The sequence below is a fragment of the Ornithorhynchus anatinus genome, chromosome 1 (assembly GCF_004115215.2).
Source record: "Ornithorhynchus anatinus isolate Pmale09 chromosome 1, mOrnAna1.pri.v4, whole genome shotgun sequence".
In the NCBI taxonomy this organism is placed as follows: domain Eukaryota; kingdom Metazoa; phylum Chordata; class Mammalia; order Monotremata; family Ornithorhynchidae; genus Ornithorhynchus; species Ornithorhynchus anatinus.
Window position 1 is genome coordinate 176,797,342 of NC_041728.1, and position 18,157 is coordinate 176,815,498.

General features: G+C 42.6%; 1 non-coding gene across 1 annotated transcript; it reads left to right on the top strand.

The window, feature by feature from the left end:
• Positions 1 to 17,784: 17,784 nt before the first annotated feature.
• On the top strand, positions 17,785 to 17,924 carry LOC114816071. The gene has a single exon (XR_003763846.1). It is a non-coding gene; the product is annotated as a small nucleolar RNA SNORA7 (small nucleolar RNA).
• Positions 17,925 to 18,157: the final 233 nt, after the last annotated feature.

Below are 18,157 nucleotides of genomic sequence, written 5' to 3' on the forward strand. Positions count from 1 at the left end.
AATACCATTAAATGAATGAATGAATGTCATAAGGCTGAAGGTGGTGGGACTATCAAACTCTTAAAAGGTACAGATCCAAGTGCTTAGATGATACCAAAAGGAGAAAAAGCGGGGTAAAAGGGTTTAATTGGACCTCTTATAGGAGATGTGATTTTAATAAAGCTTTGAAGGTGGGAAGAATGGTAATCTGTCTTATGTGGAGGGGGAGGGAGTTCAAAACCAGAGAAAAACGATATGGGCAAGGGGTCAGTTGCAAGAAAGATGAGATTGGGATAAAAGGAGTAAGTGGACACTAGAGGAATGGACTTATATGTGGGCTAGGTTGTAGTAGGAAATCAGTGAGGTAAGATAAGAGGAGGCAAGTTGATCGAGTGCTTTAAAGCCAATGGTGAGGACTTCTGTTTCATGTGGAGGTGGATGGTTCTCGAGGAATGGAGAGATGTGGACTGAAGTTATTTTTAGAAAAATGATCTGGGCATCAGATGAAAGTCTGGACTGGAGAGAGACCAGGAGGCAGCGAGGTCCCTGAGGAGGCTAATGCAGTAATGATAATAATTGCATTTGTTAGCACTTACTATATGCCAGGCACTGTACTAAGTGCTAGGGTGGATACAAGCAAATCGGGTTGGACACAGTCCCTGTCTGACTTGGGGCTCACAGTCTCAATCCCCATTTTGCAGATGAGGTCACAGAAGCACAGAGAAATGAGGTGACTTGCCCAAGGTCACAGAGCAGACAAGTGGTGGAGCCGGGAATATAACCCATGACCTTCTGACACCCAGGCCCATGCTCTATCCACTGTGCTATGCTGCTTCTAGATAGAATGTAATCAGGTTGGACACCATCCCTGTACCTCATGGGGCTCAGACTCTTAACCCCATTTTGCAAATGAGGTAACTACTAGTCTAGGCAGGATAGGATAAATGCTTTGATCAGCATAGTAGCAGTTCAAATAGAGAGGAAAGGGTGGATTTTACAGATATAATGGTAGAAATGATTTGATAACAGATTGAATATGTAGGTTGGATGAGCAAGATAAATCAAGAATAATGCCAAGTTTCTCAGCTTGTCAAATAAGGAGGATATTGGTTTGTCTACAGTGATGGGAAAGACTAGGGGAGGGCCAGGTTTAGGTGGGAAAATGGGAAATTCCATTTTGAACCTGTTTAGATTGAGGTGACATCAAGATGTCCGGGGAGAGAGGTCTTGAAGACAGTGGAAAACACGAGATTGCAGAGAAGGAGAAAGGGAAAGGTGGTAGTGGTATATCTGGGAATCATCCACATGGAGATAGTAGTTGAAGCTGTGGGAGTGAATGAGTTCTCCAAGGGAACTGGTGTAGGCGAAGAATAGAAGGGGACCCAGAACTCAGCCTTGAGAGCTCTCAACTGTTGGAAGGTGGAAAGCAGAAGAGGGGGTTCTCCAAAAGAGCCTGAGAAGGAATGATCAGAGAGTTAGAAAGAGAACCAGGAGAGGGTAGTGGCAGTGAAGACAAGGTTGAGTAAAATTTCTAGAAGGGGGTGATGAACAGTTCTGATGGCAGCTGAGGGGTCGTGGAGGATTAGGATAGAGACCAGATGATTTATCAAAAAGTCCTTAAAGAGGGCACTTTCTGTGGAGTTTAGGGGGCAGAAGCGAGATTGAATGGGTTGAACTGGAGGAGAGGTAGTGAAGACAGCTGATCTAGACAACTCACTGAAAGAGGTTGGAGAGGAATCCTAGGTGGGAGATGGAGCAATAACTGGAGGGAGCTCAGGGAAAGGTTGCTTTTTTTTTGGGGGGGGGGGTTTAGGATAGGTGACACAAAAGCATATTTTAAAGCAGTGGGGAAGATTAGGATACCAGAGGCAAGGAAGAAATGTCACTAAAACAGACAATGCTACCGCTATTGAGGATCGAAATGGGAGAAAAAGTTAATGGCTGAAAATGTAATAGTTATGCTGGCAGTTCCACATTGATTGGATTGAATCCCAGGTTCCAGTGAAAGAACCACTTGGTATGGAAAGGAACCTGATAAATTTGTACCTACCCCAGCACATAGAGCAGTGCAGAACATGTAGTAAGTGCTAAAGAGATCACATGAAAAAAAAGCAAGCAAAACAAATAAAAAAAAACACAAAGATGTTGTGATAGTAGTAGAAGTGGAATTTATCAGCCACGTAAAGATAAACGGAAAAAGCTCCCAAATGGGCAATTTATAGTAGACAACCAAAGCAGCATGGTCTAGTGGCTAGAGCATGGGCCTGGGAGTCAGAGGACGTGGGTTCCTAGTCCTGGCTTTGACCCATGTCTTCTGGGTGACCTTGGGCAAGTCATTTGACTTCTCTGTGACTCAGTGACCTCAACTGTAAAATGGGGATTATTCCTACTCCCTCCTACTTGACTGGGAGCCCCACGTGGGGCAGGAACTGTGTCCAACCTTTTTAGCTTTTATCTATCCCAGAGATTAGAAGTGATTGGCACATAGTAAGTGCTTTAAAAAGTAGCAACAATATTATTATTATTTGGAAACCACTGGCCTGGCAGTTTACAGAATTCATCTAAAGAGGGAAAACTCTGAATTCTGAAAATTGTTCAAAAGTGTCTCATTACTAAAGAAAGGTTACACACAAGATTAGAAAAGCAAGTAACAAAACTACATAATGTCATAGATTTTTGAATATTTCTCGGAAGTTGTTCTGAATCCTATTCAAGAACATTGGAGCAATTTGGAAGTGGGCAGGTGGTAGTTCACAACACATATGCAACAGTAGAGCATAGTGGGTAGAACATGGGCCAGGGAGTCGGATGGTCATGAGTTCTAATCCTGGCTCTGCCACCTGTCTGCTGTGTGACCTTGGGCAAGTCACTTCACTTCTCTGGCCCTCAGTTCCCTTATATGTAAAATGGGGATTGAGACTGAGAGCACCACGTGGGACAGGGACTGTGTCCAACCTGATTTGCTCGTGTCCACCCCAGCGCTTAGTACAGTGTCCGGCACACAGTCAGCACTTAGGATATGTCATAATTATATATTATTATTATTCTAGACTATCCATTCAAACTTTATGCAGTTCTCTATACACATAAAGACTGGAACTCACTCTTCCTCTGGACCTCAGCTTTTCTACCTCAATCTCTGTTGCCTTATTTGATAATATTGTCATTACAGACATCCAACAAGAGGCAAACAAGGTGATATATTCTGACCTAAGCAGTTCTCTGGCATTTTGGAGTGCATGGTCAGTCTTCAAAAAGATGGAGAGACACTGGAAATATTTGTTTGCTCATAATGTTTTCATAACAGATACTATGAAAAAACCAGAATGCTATGGCAGGAAATCTATGCAGAAGAAGAAAACAAACCAAAAATCCCCCAAAAAATAGGATTGGAAGTTTCCTCCAACAAAATATAACAGATGAAGAGGTAAGTGGGCGACAAATATAAAGTCACTTCCAATGGACAACTACTAAAGCATATGAAAGAGTATGTATAACTTGGTTAAATGATGAACATAAATAATAATTTGGGCTCTGAGTAAGAGAAAAAGAACACTGGATGGAATGGATTTAACTCAATAAAAAGAAAATAGAGCTATTATTAGATTGCTGCAAAAGGAAATCTTCCCGACTTACTTAAATTCCCATCTGCATGGCCTTTTTTTCCCAGCTGTCCTTGTCAAGTCATCGTCCTCTCATCTAAGGCATCACTTGTTAAACTGGTTCCCATCATTAAAGTTTTGGCACTTTTTTTCCAGTTGCATTTTTAAGATTTTATGTTGGCAGTCTCCACAGTAGATGGTAATTCTTTGAGAGCCGAGTGTCTATCCTTCTCTTCTTCTGTAAATTTTCTCAGGTCAAGTTCTAGTGTACTCCCCTAAACTCTGTGCTTACCTCCAGAACTGTAAGGGATGAGGGGTGTTTTACTTGGGGAAGACTCCTGGTTTGACTTTTGGGAGGTCAACTGTGTCCCTAGGGCTTCCTGCTTCTCATGGGAAAATCAAAAGCTCAGGCCCCTCCTGCAAAATCCAGGCCACTCAGGTCTTCTTGCTAATTCTGGGGAGAGCCATAGTCCCCCGTATTCTAGAATTCAGGTCTCTGGGGCAGCAAAATCTCTGGCCTGTGCCTATCTGAGAGGCCAGCTTCAGAAAGAGAAGCCAAGTAGAGGGCCTCAAGTGAAAAGACAAATGCACAGTATACACAAACTAGAATGAATTTCTATTTATGGCCACATGTATAGTTCCTTTAGAGTCCCTAACAGCACACAGATAGAAAAGAGCAGAAATAGGGGGTGATGAGGTCAGAAGGGTGGCACGTGGGGCAGAGGATGGGAGGTGTTGGATCCTGTATCATTCAGGAGGTGGGAACATACAGCATAAATGGCAGAACACGGAACTGATCAGGGTCAGTCTATTCAAGGTGGCAGGATTTCTAATCGCTGACACGCAACCATGTCAGGCATTGGCTATCCTGGTTTGAGCAATGCAGCGTTGTCGATTGGGCACAGCAACATACAATGGGTCCCCCAGTAAATAAATTATTTCTACTGCTACAAATCCTCTCAGGGTCACACCTGGAGAGTTTCCAGGACCCTACCAGACACAATCACAGGAGGGAGTGTCAAGCAGAGACACACCCATTCCATTTCTAGGTTGGGCAGTGGCTAGTGAGTGGAAGACAATCTGATACAAGTCAAAACTCCCCTGTGCTGGGCAGCAGCGACATGGGAGAGAGTTGAGGGTGGACACTCATGTTTGCTGTGCAGAAGGAGGCAATAGTAAACTCTGCCATATTTTTACCAAGAAAACTGTATGGATACGCTCCCGCAACGATTGCAGAACTACTAAAAATGATAATAATAATTGTGCTAGTTGTTAAGTGCTCAATATGTTCCACGCAGTGTAAAAAAAAATGATGGTATTTAAGTACTTACTACATGCCAAGCACTGTTCTAAGTGCTGGAGTAGAGACAAGGTTATCAAGTTGGACTCAGTTCCTGGCCCACATGGGGCCCATAGCCTTATTCACCATTTTGCAGATGAGGTAACAGGCACAGAGAAGTGAAATGACTTTCCCAAGGTTACATAGCAGACAGGTGGAGGAGCCGGGATATGAACCCAGGTCCTTGTGATTCCCAGACCTGTGCTCTATCCATTATGCCATGCTACCTTAGAGACACAGACTCTGAGTCTTCCTTGACTGAACACCAACTCAACCACTAAACAATGGCTCACCTTGGGCAAGTCATTTAGCTACTCCGAGCCTCAGTTTCACTATCAGTAAAATGGGAATTCCATACCTGTTCACTCTTCTGCTTAGTAGGTGAGCCCCTTGTGTGATGGAGACTTTGAACTTGAGTAATCGCTCCATTGCTTACACAGCACAGAGTAAGCATTTAAAAAAAAACACAATAATAGCTGAACAAGAAAAAAAACTAGGCACTCCAGTGAAAGCCTCATTCATAGATAGGCATGCTTTTCCCACTTGACTCTTCTTCCTCTCATCCATGGCTCTGTTCAGATTTGACTGTTTTCCTAAAATGTCCTTCTCCTCTTTCTCTTCTTTCTTTAACTCTCAGGCCTTTTCTTTTTTGTCTTTGAGATATGAGTTTGAGAGCAAAGGGAGAAGAGTTTTGCATTCTACCACTGGCCTGATTCAAGAAATATAAAGGATTGGAAAGGAGATGTCTGATAAAAGTCATTTCACCAAGATCACAGTGTGCTAAAAAACAGTCCATAGCTTCTCATGCCTCTCCAAATGTCAGATGAGGATTAGACTCTGATTGCATAGTGTATATTCTTATTTTATGATATTTAATTCAGGAAATAAGAGAGCATGAAGGTTAATATTTAAAAGCATGACTGAAAACACAACAGCAATTCAGATACCATGTTTGAGATCTGAAATGATGCCAGCATACAAAACAGAAACAGATGGGTGATTTTGCTTGAGTTAGGAGATATTGCATTGTAGTTTATAACTAACTAACCCCATTATCACTGGTTTATTTTCTATGTTATGATGGCTGGAAGCGCAATCAGTCCCCTTTTCTCTTTTATCTACTAAACCTGCTGCATTTGAAATGATACTGTTCTACTCTATCCTTTATAACTCTCAGATGTAAAAGATTCAAGTCTACATTTTGCATTTCTCCTCTATCTCAAAATGGATTATTTTACTCATTTCCTAGACAATATTGATCCGAATCAGACATTTGTTATTGAAAGACCTACCCTGACCTATTTCCTAGAGATCACATCCATGTATGAAACTTCAAACACTGATGGAAGATGAAAGCAAGAAGTACAAGAGGATAGGGCTGGAAGCACTTGAAAACCATGAGACTATATTCAAGGAAACCTTCTCATGTATCTCTCTGAATTCATCCTACAGAAAAGGCCCAAATTCCACAAGATTGTTTATTGTTGTTGTTATGGTACTGTTGATTGTGGCTGGTGTATAATAAATGATAATAATATAATAATGATGATAATTTTGGTATTTGTCAAGTGGTTACTATTGCCAAGCACTGTTCTAAGCACTGGGGTCGATACAAGCAAATTGGTTTGATCAAAGTCCCTATCCTACGTGGGGCTTACAGACTCAGTCCCCATTTTACAGATGAGGTAACTGAGGCACAGGGAAGTAAAGTGACTTCCCCAAGGTCACACAGGAGACAAGTGGTGAAGCCAGAATTGGAACCCATGATCTTCTGACTCTGAGGCCCATGCTCTATCCACTATGCCTCACTGCTTCTCCAAGCCATTATGGGTAAGAATTTCTTCTATCAACTCCTTTGTATTATACTTTCCCCAGCATTTTAGTCAAAGTAATCAGAACACAGGTAGTGTTCAATAAAAATAGTTTATTGATAATAATGATTGGGGTATTTCTTAAGCACATACTATGTTTCAAACACTGTATTAAGCACTGGTGTATAAACAGGATAGTTAGGTTGGAAACAGTACCTGTCCCACAAGAGGCTCACAGTCTACATAGAGAGGAGAACAGGTATCGAATCCACATTTTACAGATGAGGAAATTGAAGTTGAGGACACTTAAGTGACTTGCCCAATGCTGCTGGCGGTGGTGGTAGTCATAATAGTAACAGAATTGGAACGGGAGGAAAATTGGACAAGCAGTGTGATCCAGAATGAATAGGATGGAACTGGGAGTCAGGAAACCTGGATTCTAGCCTGACCTCTGCCCATGGCCTGCTGTGTGACCTTGAGCTAGTCATTGAGCTAGTTATTTAACCTCTCTGGGCTTCAATTTCTCATCTCAAAGTTTTCTTCACTTTTATTTATGAAGGACTAAGCATGCTAGGGTAAACAGGGTGGCCTAGTTAAAAGAGCATAGGCCTGAGAATCAGAGGACTTGAGTTCTAAACCCTGTTTCCCAATTTACTTGCTCTATGATTTTGGACAAAATTGCTTAACTTCTCTGTTCCTTGCTTTCCTCATCTGTCAAATGGGGATTACATATCTGTTCTCCCAACCCCTTGGACTGTGAACCTTATGGATTATGATCAACCTGATAATCTTGTATCTACCTCAGCATTTAGAACAGTGCTTGGCACATAGTAGGTGCATCATAAATACCATAGCTGTAATTAGAATGATCAGCAGGTTCACATACCCACCTAATAGTAATGTCATAATCATAATAATAATAATAATAATTGTGGTATTTCATTAATTCAATTGTATATATTGAGCACTTACTGTGTGCAGAGCACTGTACTAAGCACTTGGAATATACAATCTGGCAACAGATAGAGACAATCCCTGCCCAACAGCGGGCTCTCAGTCTAAACGACTGTATTTGTTTTTATATTTGGTATTTGTTAAGCACTTACAGCGTGTCAGGAACTGTTAAGTGCAAAAGTGGATAGAAGTAGATCGGGTTGGCCACAATCCCTGTCCCACATGGGGCTCACAGTCATCACACATTCCATCACATTTTCTAGATTATGGAGAGGGATGTCATCTGACTAGCATGGAATAGAACTCCTTACACAAATCTAGATAGATCCCTAGAGAAGCAGCATAGCCTAGTGGAAAAAACAGTCCGGGAATCGGGGAACCTGGGTTCTAATCCCAGCTCTATTAAATGCTTGCTATGTGAGCTTGGGTAAGTCATTTAACTTCTCTGTGCCTCGGTTCTCCTGTTCTCCCTCCTACTTAAACTGTGAGCCACAAGCGGGACAAAGACTATGTCCAACTTTATCGACTCGTATATACCTCAGCACTTAGAACAGTGTTTAACACATTCACCTCTCTGATCCATTCTTCACTCTGCTGCCCAGGTCATTTTTCTAAAGAAATTATTCTGCATACATCTTTCCACTCCTCAAGTGCCTCCAATAGTTAGCCATCCAACTCCATATCAAACAATGACTCCTCACCATGAGAATCAAGGTACAAGCTAAGCTCTCTCCCCTTTACTTAGTCTCAGTCATCTCCCACTACAATCCAGTCCGCACACTTTATTCTGATGCCAAACTACTCTTTTATATCTCACCATCTCCTCAACAACCATTGACTCCTGCTCACCCCTCCTCTCTACCTGGATGTCCCTCAGACTAAAAATCCAATAGACCCGCACTTATCCCAACATCCTACTAAAATCAAATCTATCAATCAATCATATTTATTGACCACTTCTTGTGTGAAGAGCAATGTAATAAGTGCTTGGGAGAGTACAATGTAACAGAGTTGGTAGACACCGTTCCTGCCAATAGCAGGCTCATAGTTTAGAGGGAAAAGAAAAAAAGAAAGCACATTCAAATATGAAAAACATTTCACCTCTTCTCTGAGATAAGGAAGATGTTACACTTTCAACTCACGTTAGATGGGACAAAATTGGCTTCTAAAATTTTCCATTGGGTCTCTGATCCAACATCCATAGAGAACTTTCTGGTAGATCTATGGGGACTTTCTGTTGATTTTCAGATTTTGAAGGCAGGAATCATGTCTACTGGTCCTATTGGATTCAATTGATCAATCAATGGCACTGATCGAGCTCTTACTGTATTCATCCAGATACCAAGTGTGTGCTTAACATAAAGCAGATGCTCAATGAATATTAATGATTGGTTAATAGATTCTACACAACACTCAGGTCCATCTGACTGCACTCTTATCAGCAAAGGAAGATAGAATAAGATGACTTTGAAATTCTCTGGCAGCTTTAAGATTCTTTGAAAATAATGCAGTCAAAAGATCCTCTCTGAGTATCTATCCCAGCACGTTACACAGTACTTAGCCTATAGAGAACTTCTCAAGCACAGTGTCATTATCACTATAACAACTTAACCATTTCAGGATGGTAGTGGGAGAAAGGGCAGAGAGGGAATCAATAGTATTTATTGAGTGCTTACTTGAGTAGAGCACTGTACTAAGCACTTGGTACATCTCTGCCCGTGTCCTTTCCCCCTGCCTTCAGGCTCGCATCTCCTCCTACCTCCAGGATGTCTCCACCTGGATGTCTGCCCGCCACCTAAAACTCAACATGAGCAAGACTGAGCTCCTCATCTTCCCTCCCAAGCCCGGTCCTCTCCCAGACTTCCCTATCACCGTGGATGGCACGACCATCCTTCCTGTCTCTCAGGCCCGCAATCTCAGTGTCATCCTTGACTCGTCTCTCTCGTTCACCCCACACATCCTATCCGTTACCAAGAGCTGCCGGTTTCACCTTTACAATATCGCCAAGATCCTCTCTTTCCTCTCCACCCAAATGGCCACCTTACTGCTACAGGCTCTCATTATATCCCGGCTAGACTACTGTGTCAGCCTTCTCTCTGATCTCCCTTCCTCCTCTCTCACCATACTCCAGTCTATTCTTCACTCCGCTGCCTGGCTCATCTTCCTGCAGAAACGATCTGGGCATGTCACTCCCCTTCTTAAACAACTCCAGTGGTTGCCTATCAACCTCTGCTCCAAACAAAAACTCCTCACTCTAGGCTTCAAGGCTCTACATCACCTTGCCCCTTCCTACCTCTCCTCCCTTCTCTCTTTCTACTGCCCACCCCACATGCTCTGCTCCTCTGCCACCCACCTCCTCACCGTCCCTCGGTCTCGCCTATCCCACCGTCGACCCCTGGGCCACCTCCTCCAACGCCCTCCCTCCTCACCTCCGCCAAACTGATTCTCTTCCCCTCTTCAAAACCCTACTTAAAACTCACCTCCTCCAAGAGGCCTTCCCAGACTGAGCTCCCCTTCTCCCTCTACTCCCTCTACCGCCCCCCTCTTCACTTCTCCGCAGCTTAACCCTCTTTTTCCCCCATTTCCCTCTGCTACTCCCCCTCTCCCTTCCCATCCCCTCAGCACTGTATTCGTCTGCTCAACCGTATATATTTTCATTACATTACCCTATTTATTTTGTTAATGAAATGTACATCGCCTTGATTCTATTTAGTTGCCATTGTTCTTACGAGATGTTCTTCCCCTTGACTCTATTTATTGCCATTGTTCTTGACTGTCTGTCTCCCCCGATTAGACTGTAAGCCCGTCAAACGGCAGGGACTGTCTCTATCTGTTGCCGACTTGTTCATTCCAAGTGCTTAGTACAGTGCTCTGCACATAGTAAGCGCTCAATAAATACTATTGAATGAACTTGGGAGAGTACAATACAAAAGAACTGGTAGATATTTTCCCTGCCCATAATGACTTCATTGTCTAGGGAGGAAGTGGAACAATAATATCTGTGAGTTCTTGTACCTCCTGATGAAATTCAGGCACTGAATAAAAGTGAGCACACTTAGTTAATCGGCATTTTTACTTTCTATAAAAACCAACATCTTAGATCTTTTAAGAAAGGCTATGGAGTAGATTCAATACTATTTCCTGTGTTTATACTACTGGCTCCAAACTATGGTATTGAGTAACAGCATAATGCTTTATTGAACACTTTTTAACGAACCCCTGCAGGGCTGTGAAACCACAGAAAACGTATAGGGAAGAGAATCAATCGCTTGCTGGAAGATCTGCAACCTACTGCAACTATGGGTTTTAATAACCGGTTCTCCATTTCCTTTCTGGAATCCAAGCGAACATACTATCAGCCACAGGCAGAAACTGTGGAAAAGATGCAATAATAAAACCTTCCATCCCAGTTTTGGTGCCACAAAGGATGAGTGTTCGCCCACTGACCCTGACAACTTGGTCTTCTACTGCCACCTGTGTGTTAACGTGGCATATTTCACTCTGCTAGACTCATTTTCCACTGATAGGGAGAGAAGACCGCTCTATCAGGTGTGGGCTACTTGGTATTTGGGCCCTGGGGGAAATCGACAACTTCACGGAAAAAAAAAAAGTACTAAAAAAGGTAGAGATCGACATTTCCCCATCTTCCTAAATTGAAGCAGAAGCGCTCTGGTAGATGGTGCCATTTGGAGTTAGGGATTTTTTTTTCAAGGCTTTTACTCTTTTTAATTCTGGAGCTAGCTACTCATTCCTGTTGGATGATTCAATCACTCTCAAGGTATAAATAACAAGTTTTCAGAGGTCTGTTGGCCTGTTCAGTTCATTAGAATATAATTTAATGGATTACTGCCACCGGATCCTGAACTGAATTTGCTATCCTTATCAGTCAGTATTTATTGAATGTTTACTGTGTGAAGAGCATTCTAGTAAGCACTTGTACAGTACAGCTGAGTTGGACGTCAAATCCCTGCCCAAATCGAGTTCACAGTCCAGAAAATAATACAGTTCAGGAATGTACATGAGTAGTGTGGTGCTTTAGGGGGCTGAATATCTGTAAACTGATGGTGGGCAGGGAATATGGCTGTTTATTGTTGTACTGTACTCTCCCAATCGCTTAGTACAGTGCTCTGCACATAGTAAGCTCTCAATTATTATGACTGAATGATTAAATGAAGCGTGTTAAGGGTACAGAACCAAGTACATAGGTGACAGACGGAAGAGGGAGTCCTAGAAAAGAGAGCTTAGTCAGAACATGCAACACTTTCAAACACATCTTAATCTCCATTTTACAGATGAGGTAACCGAGGCACAGAGAAGTTAAGGGACCTGTCCAAGGTCAAACAGCAGACACAAGGACCTCACTCTCTTGGAACCCACATCCTTCTGACTCCCAGACCAGTGTTCTAAACCATTAGGCCACACTGATTATCTAACAGATACATACCATGCTCACACCCACTGAGCCTGCTAGAGAAACAGCTGGGACTACAATCTGTGTCCCTTCACCCCTCAGTCACCTGGGACTTAAACTTCAATCAATCAGTCAATTGTATTTATTGAGTGCTTACTGTGTGCTCAGTTAATAATAATTGATAGCCACATAGACATTCACATGAAGAGATGAAGAGCAATCAAAATAATGGAGTGGGTAGCCCTCATTTCCCCACCCTATTCATCTGGTCTTAATAATAATAATAATAATGATAATAATAATGGTGGTATTCGTCCAGTGCTTACTGTCGGCCAGGCACGGTACTAACCCCTGGGGTGAATATAAGCAAATGGGGTTGGACACAGTACCTGTCACGCGTGGGGCTCACAGTCTTAATCCCCATTTTACAGATGAGGTAGGTGAGGTCCAGAGAAGTGAAGTGACTTGCCCAAGGCCACACAGCAGACAAGTGGAGGAGCCCGGGATTAGAACCCATGACCTTCTGACTCCCAGCCCCATGCTCTATCCACTACGCCATACTGCATCCCTAGACTCGCTCTGGGTTGCCTATTCATTTGGGTCTAGTAGTTTGCTTACACTCTTTGAAACTCACCTGATCCCAGCGCCACAGCAATTATATCCATATTCTTAGACTCTGCCATTTCCTTTAGCTGTAATTATTTTTAGTGTCCATCTTCCCTTCCAAGTTGTAAATTCGTGGTGGCCAGGGATCATGTCTACCAACACTATCAGACTGTTCTCTCCCAACACTTAGTACAGCTCTCTGCACATGGTAAGTACTAAATGAATATGATTGACTGACACTGATTATTCATTTACTAGTCATTTAATTGTAATTTCTTGAAAACAAGGACTGTACTATTTTCTTTGACTGTGCTATCCCATGGTCCTAGCAAAGTATTCCTTGAACAGTCCATTATCAATAAATTATTTAAATTAATAAATTATACTGAATAAATCATTCACATTAATAATAATAATAATGTTGGTATTTGTTAAGCACTTACTATATGCAGAACACTGTTCTAAGCGCTGGGGTAGATACAGGGTAATCAGGTTGTCCCATGTGAGGCTCACAATCTTAATCCCCATTTTACAGATATGGTAACTGAGGCACAGAGAAGCTAAGTGACTTGTCCACAGTCACTCAGCTGGCAAGTGGCAGAGCCGGGATTCAAACCCATGACCTCTGACTCCCAAGCCTGTGCTCTTTCCATCGAGCCACGCTGCTTTCCAAGCCTGCAACATTCTGAATAGTATATTTTACTTAGGATGGATTCAATTTAATTAATCTCAAATGGATTCAACACTCTTAATCTCTGATTCAAGTAGAGTAAAAAAGGGCCTATGTATTGTTGTGGAATCTGTAAATAAGTTATAGGTTTCTAAAAAAAAATATTTCCATACAAGCCGCTGTAGCATTATTGAACCCAAGAACCCCTAAGAAGAGCAAGTAAAGCAAGAAAAAATTATGCTGGCAATTTCATGCTCTTCTCACTTCAGTTGATTAGCACAACTGTAATATCCTAATCAGTTTGAGCAGATTGCACCTTACTTGAAAATCTATAATTTTCACTGATTAGAATAAAAATATGTTGATGAGATTTGAATGGTGATCTTAATGGAAAATATTCTCTCTAACCCTACTAACAGTGTTATCATGCTTTGGCCTAGAAGAAGAAAAAAATTAAGAGTAACAGCAATGTAAAATGCAAATATTTAAGCCAAGTCCACATTGCTAAAATAATCTGAAACATTTAGACAAAAAATTAAATTGAATCATCTATCAAATAAAGGCCAAATATGATGTTTTATCTAAATTAATGAAATAATTACATAGGCATTCACATCAATGAGAACAGAACTAGGATAAAATAGCAATTTTTCCCTTTCACCACACTTCAACATACTCTCAGTATTATAACATGCCTGTTTGCCTGTGTATTTTTCTCTCTGTCTCTCTTACTCTGTCTTTCTCTCTTGCTTTATAATAATAATGATAACAATAGTAGAAGTATTTGATAAGCACATACTATGTGCCAGGCACTTTACTAAACTCTAGGGTGAATGCAAACAAATTGGGCTGGACACAGTTCCTGTCCCACATGGGGCTCACGGCCTCAATTCCCATTTCATAGAAGAGGTAACTGAGGCACAGAGAAGTGAAGGATTTGCCCAAGATCACACAGCAGACAAGTGGAAGAGTCAGGATTAGAACCCAGGTCCCTCTGACGTCCAGGACCATGCTTTATCCACTAGGCAAAACTGCAACCCTCTCTGTATATGCTTTTTCTATATTTGTATGTGGAGAGATAAAAGGATTGAGAATGAGACAGAGAAAATGGAATGCAGAGAAAGAAGAAAAAGAGGGTCATTTTGCATTAGATTAGAAGAGTGATCAGTATTAATGGCATATTAAAATAATTTTGAGATTTCTTAGAGAAAAGGATTTATGTAAGTGAAATTTATTACCATTATGCCAAACTTAACATGGAATTCAAGCATAATGCAGCACATTCTATTCAAAGTCCTTCAATTCATATTCCTACAGTGACTGGAGCTATCATTATAAAATACCATTTGCTAAAGACCCTCAATTTGTTCTTTGTGTAGCGATAAACATGCTATACAAAAATCTCGTCACCGTTTTTATCATTACCCATTTGTATTACACTTTCTATTTAACTTTTATGCTTCTGCATACTGCATTCTTCACTTTGACTCTCAATAAGCATAGTCCTACTTGTGTCCATTTTATAGTTGAGAAAATAAAAGCGCAAATTGAATAAAGACTTCCAACCTGGTATTGCTATTTTAGGACTGGATCTTTCAATTGTTGAGTGTTGCTTTGATGTTGAATGATGTTGCCTTGATATTAATTAAATGGTATTCACTGCATACTCACTGTGTTAAGTACTGCTGCCATTGAGAAGCAGCGTGGCTCAGTGGAAAGAGCATGGGCTTTGGAGTCAGGGCTCATGAGTTCGAATCCCAGCTCTGCCACTTGTCGGCTGTGTGACTGTGGGCAAGTCACTTAACTTCTCTGTGCCTCAGTTCCCTCATCTGTAAAATGGGGATTAAGACTGTGAGCCCCACGTGAGACGACCTGATTCCCCTATGTCTACCCCAGTGCTTAGAACAGTGCTCGGCACATAGTAAGCGCTTAACAAATACCAACATTAAACATTAAGTACCTTCTCCCTCACTGTCAACAATATGCTATATCAAACATATCAAAGACATTTCCCTATTATCAGAAAATCTTAGATCCTATTAAAATACATAGATACAAAACTCAGTCGGTCAGTCAGTTGAGAAGCAGAGTGGCTTAGTTGACAGAGCATGGGTTTGGATTCAGAAGGTCATGCATTCTTATCCTGGCTCTGTCACTTGTCTGCTGTGTGACCTTCGGGAAATCACATCACTTCACTTCACTGGGCCTCAGTTACCTCATCTGTAAAATGGGGGTTGAGACTGTGAGACCCAGGAGGGACAGGGACTGTGCTCAACCTGATTTGCTTGTACTCACCGCAGCACTTATTTCAGTGCCTGGCACATAATAATTATTGTCATTATCACTATTTATTGAGAGATTATTCAATCATTAAATCATAATTATTGAGCACTTACAGTGTATAGAGCACTGTACTAAGTGCTTGGTGAAATAAAATACAGCCATAAAGAGAAAGAGTCCCTGCCCATAACAAGATCACAGTCCAGGTGTTGGGGGAGACAGACATCAATACAAGTAAACAAGCATCAATATAAATAAATAAAATTATAGATATATAAATATATAGATATATCTATATATACATATATAAGTGCTGTCGGGTAGGAGTGAGGGGAAGAGCAAAGGGAGTGAGTCAGGGTGATGCGGAAGAGAGTGGAAGTTGAGGAAAAGTGGGGCTTAGTCTGGGAAGGCCTCTTGGAGAAGATGTGCCTTCAAGAGGGCTTTGAAAAGGGGGGAAGAGTGATTTTCAGGTGGATTTGAGGAGGGAGCGCGTTCCAGGCCAATAAGACATGGGCTAGAGGTTGGCAGCAAGTCAGGCATGATCAAGGTCCAGTGAGAAGGTTAGCACCAGAGGAGCAGAGTGTGCAGGCTGGGATGTAGAAAGAGAGAAGGGAGGTGAGGTAGGAGACGGCAAGGTTTTGGATAGTTTTAAAGCTAATGGTGAGGAGTTTTTGTTGGATATGGAGGTGGATAGGCAAACACCAGAGATTTTTGAAGAGTGGGGATGACACGTCCTGAACATTTCTGTAGAAAGATAATCTGGGCAGTGTAGAGATTATTTGGACTGGGATGGGGAGAGGCAGGAGATTGGCTCCCTTCTTGCTCCCTAAAATGGTTAATGAAGTTGGAGATGGGACCTGGGGGCGGTAGATGAAGGCTACAAGAATCTGGAAGGGTTGGTAGAGCTGGATGATATAGGCTTCAAAGAAGGGGAAACAAAGGCCAGGGGGAGGATGGAGGGTGCGAAAGCAGCACTGGGGCACGAGAAGGAAGCATACACCTCCTCCTTTCCCACTGAGTCTGGGGGAGTGGGAGAAGAAGAGACCTCAGCTGGAGAGAGCAGCAGGGAAGGCCATGTCATTGGAGCAAGCCAGATTTCAGTGATGGCAAGAAGGAGGAGAGAGACAGGAACAGGTCAAGGATGAAGGGGAGCTTTCCCATGATGGAGTAGCCATTCCACAGGCCACACTCGGCATCAGCTATGGAGAGCAGGAGCAAGGGGGGATGGCGTGGGGTGGGGTGGGGAAAGTTTGGATTTGAATGAGCTGGAGGGAGCCGGTGAGGGGGGAGGGAGACAAGGGGTGGTGCTTGGAAAGGAGGACAGGGATGGGATGGGGGTCGGGGGCAAGGGCAGGAAGGGGTTAGGTGGGAGCTGGTTGCTGGGGGCCTGTGCAGGGGGAGGGAGACAAGATTGTGTGCAGAGCACTGTACTAAGCAATCGGGAGCGTACAATATAGTAATTTAATAGACATATCCCCTGCACACAACAAGCTTACAGTCTGGAGGGGGAGGCAGACATGAATACAAATACATTATCAGTAAGTATATAAGTGCTCTGGGGCTGGGAGGGGGATGAATGAAGGGATCAAGTCATGGAGATGCAGAAGGGAGAAGTAGAAAAGGAAAGGAAAGCTTAGAGAAGGCCTCTTGGAGAAGATTTGCCTTCAGCCAGGCTTTGAAGGTGGGGACAGTAATTGTCAATAGGATATGAGGAGCAAAGGTGTTCCAGGCCAGGGGAAGGATGTGAGGTCAGAGGTGAGATAGACGAGATACAAAAGTATTTCCTATTTTTAGTCCAATTCACTTTGAAGGATTATATCACTCCAAATTGAGGTTGCAAAGGAGTACATGACAGGAGTACTAATTTACTAAGCAACTTTTGATTGAGTTAGGGGTATTCCAGGGGGGCCCCTGTCTAAGAGTCCTTCATCCAATTGAAGTGGTTAATTTAGGACACACCAATGAGCTGCATCTTCAGATTGGTTTTTGCAGATGAGATCTCATTTGTTCGGAACATTTGTCACTCATACTAGTCAATCGGACATAGATAGGGGCTGGAGGCATATCAAGGTCATTTCCCCATGAGCCTCACCCAGTGAACCTCACAATTCTTTGTCCCCACTCCTCAAGAGTCCCTCTCAGGACGGCACCTGGAGAGCTTCCAGTACTCTACTAGTCTCAGCTTTGAGAGGAGAGTCAAGCAGAGGAATGGAACCCATTCCATTCCTAGCTTGGGCAGTGGCTAGTGAGTGGAAGGCAATCTGCTACAAGTCCAAACTCACTCATACTGGGCTGCAGCGGCATAAGGGAGAGTGGAAGGTGGAGACTCAAGTTTACTGTGTGGAAGAAGGCAATGATAAACCACTTCCATATTTTTACCAAGAAAACCCTATGGATACATTACCAAAATGATTGCAGATGGAGGTGGGGCATTCTGGGAGATGATTCCACGGAGTAGCTATGCATTGGAGACAACTCAACAGCATAAGACAAGACTCAAGACAG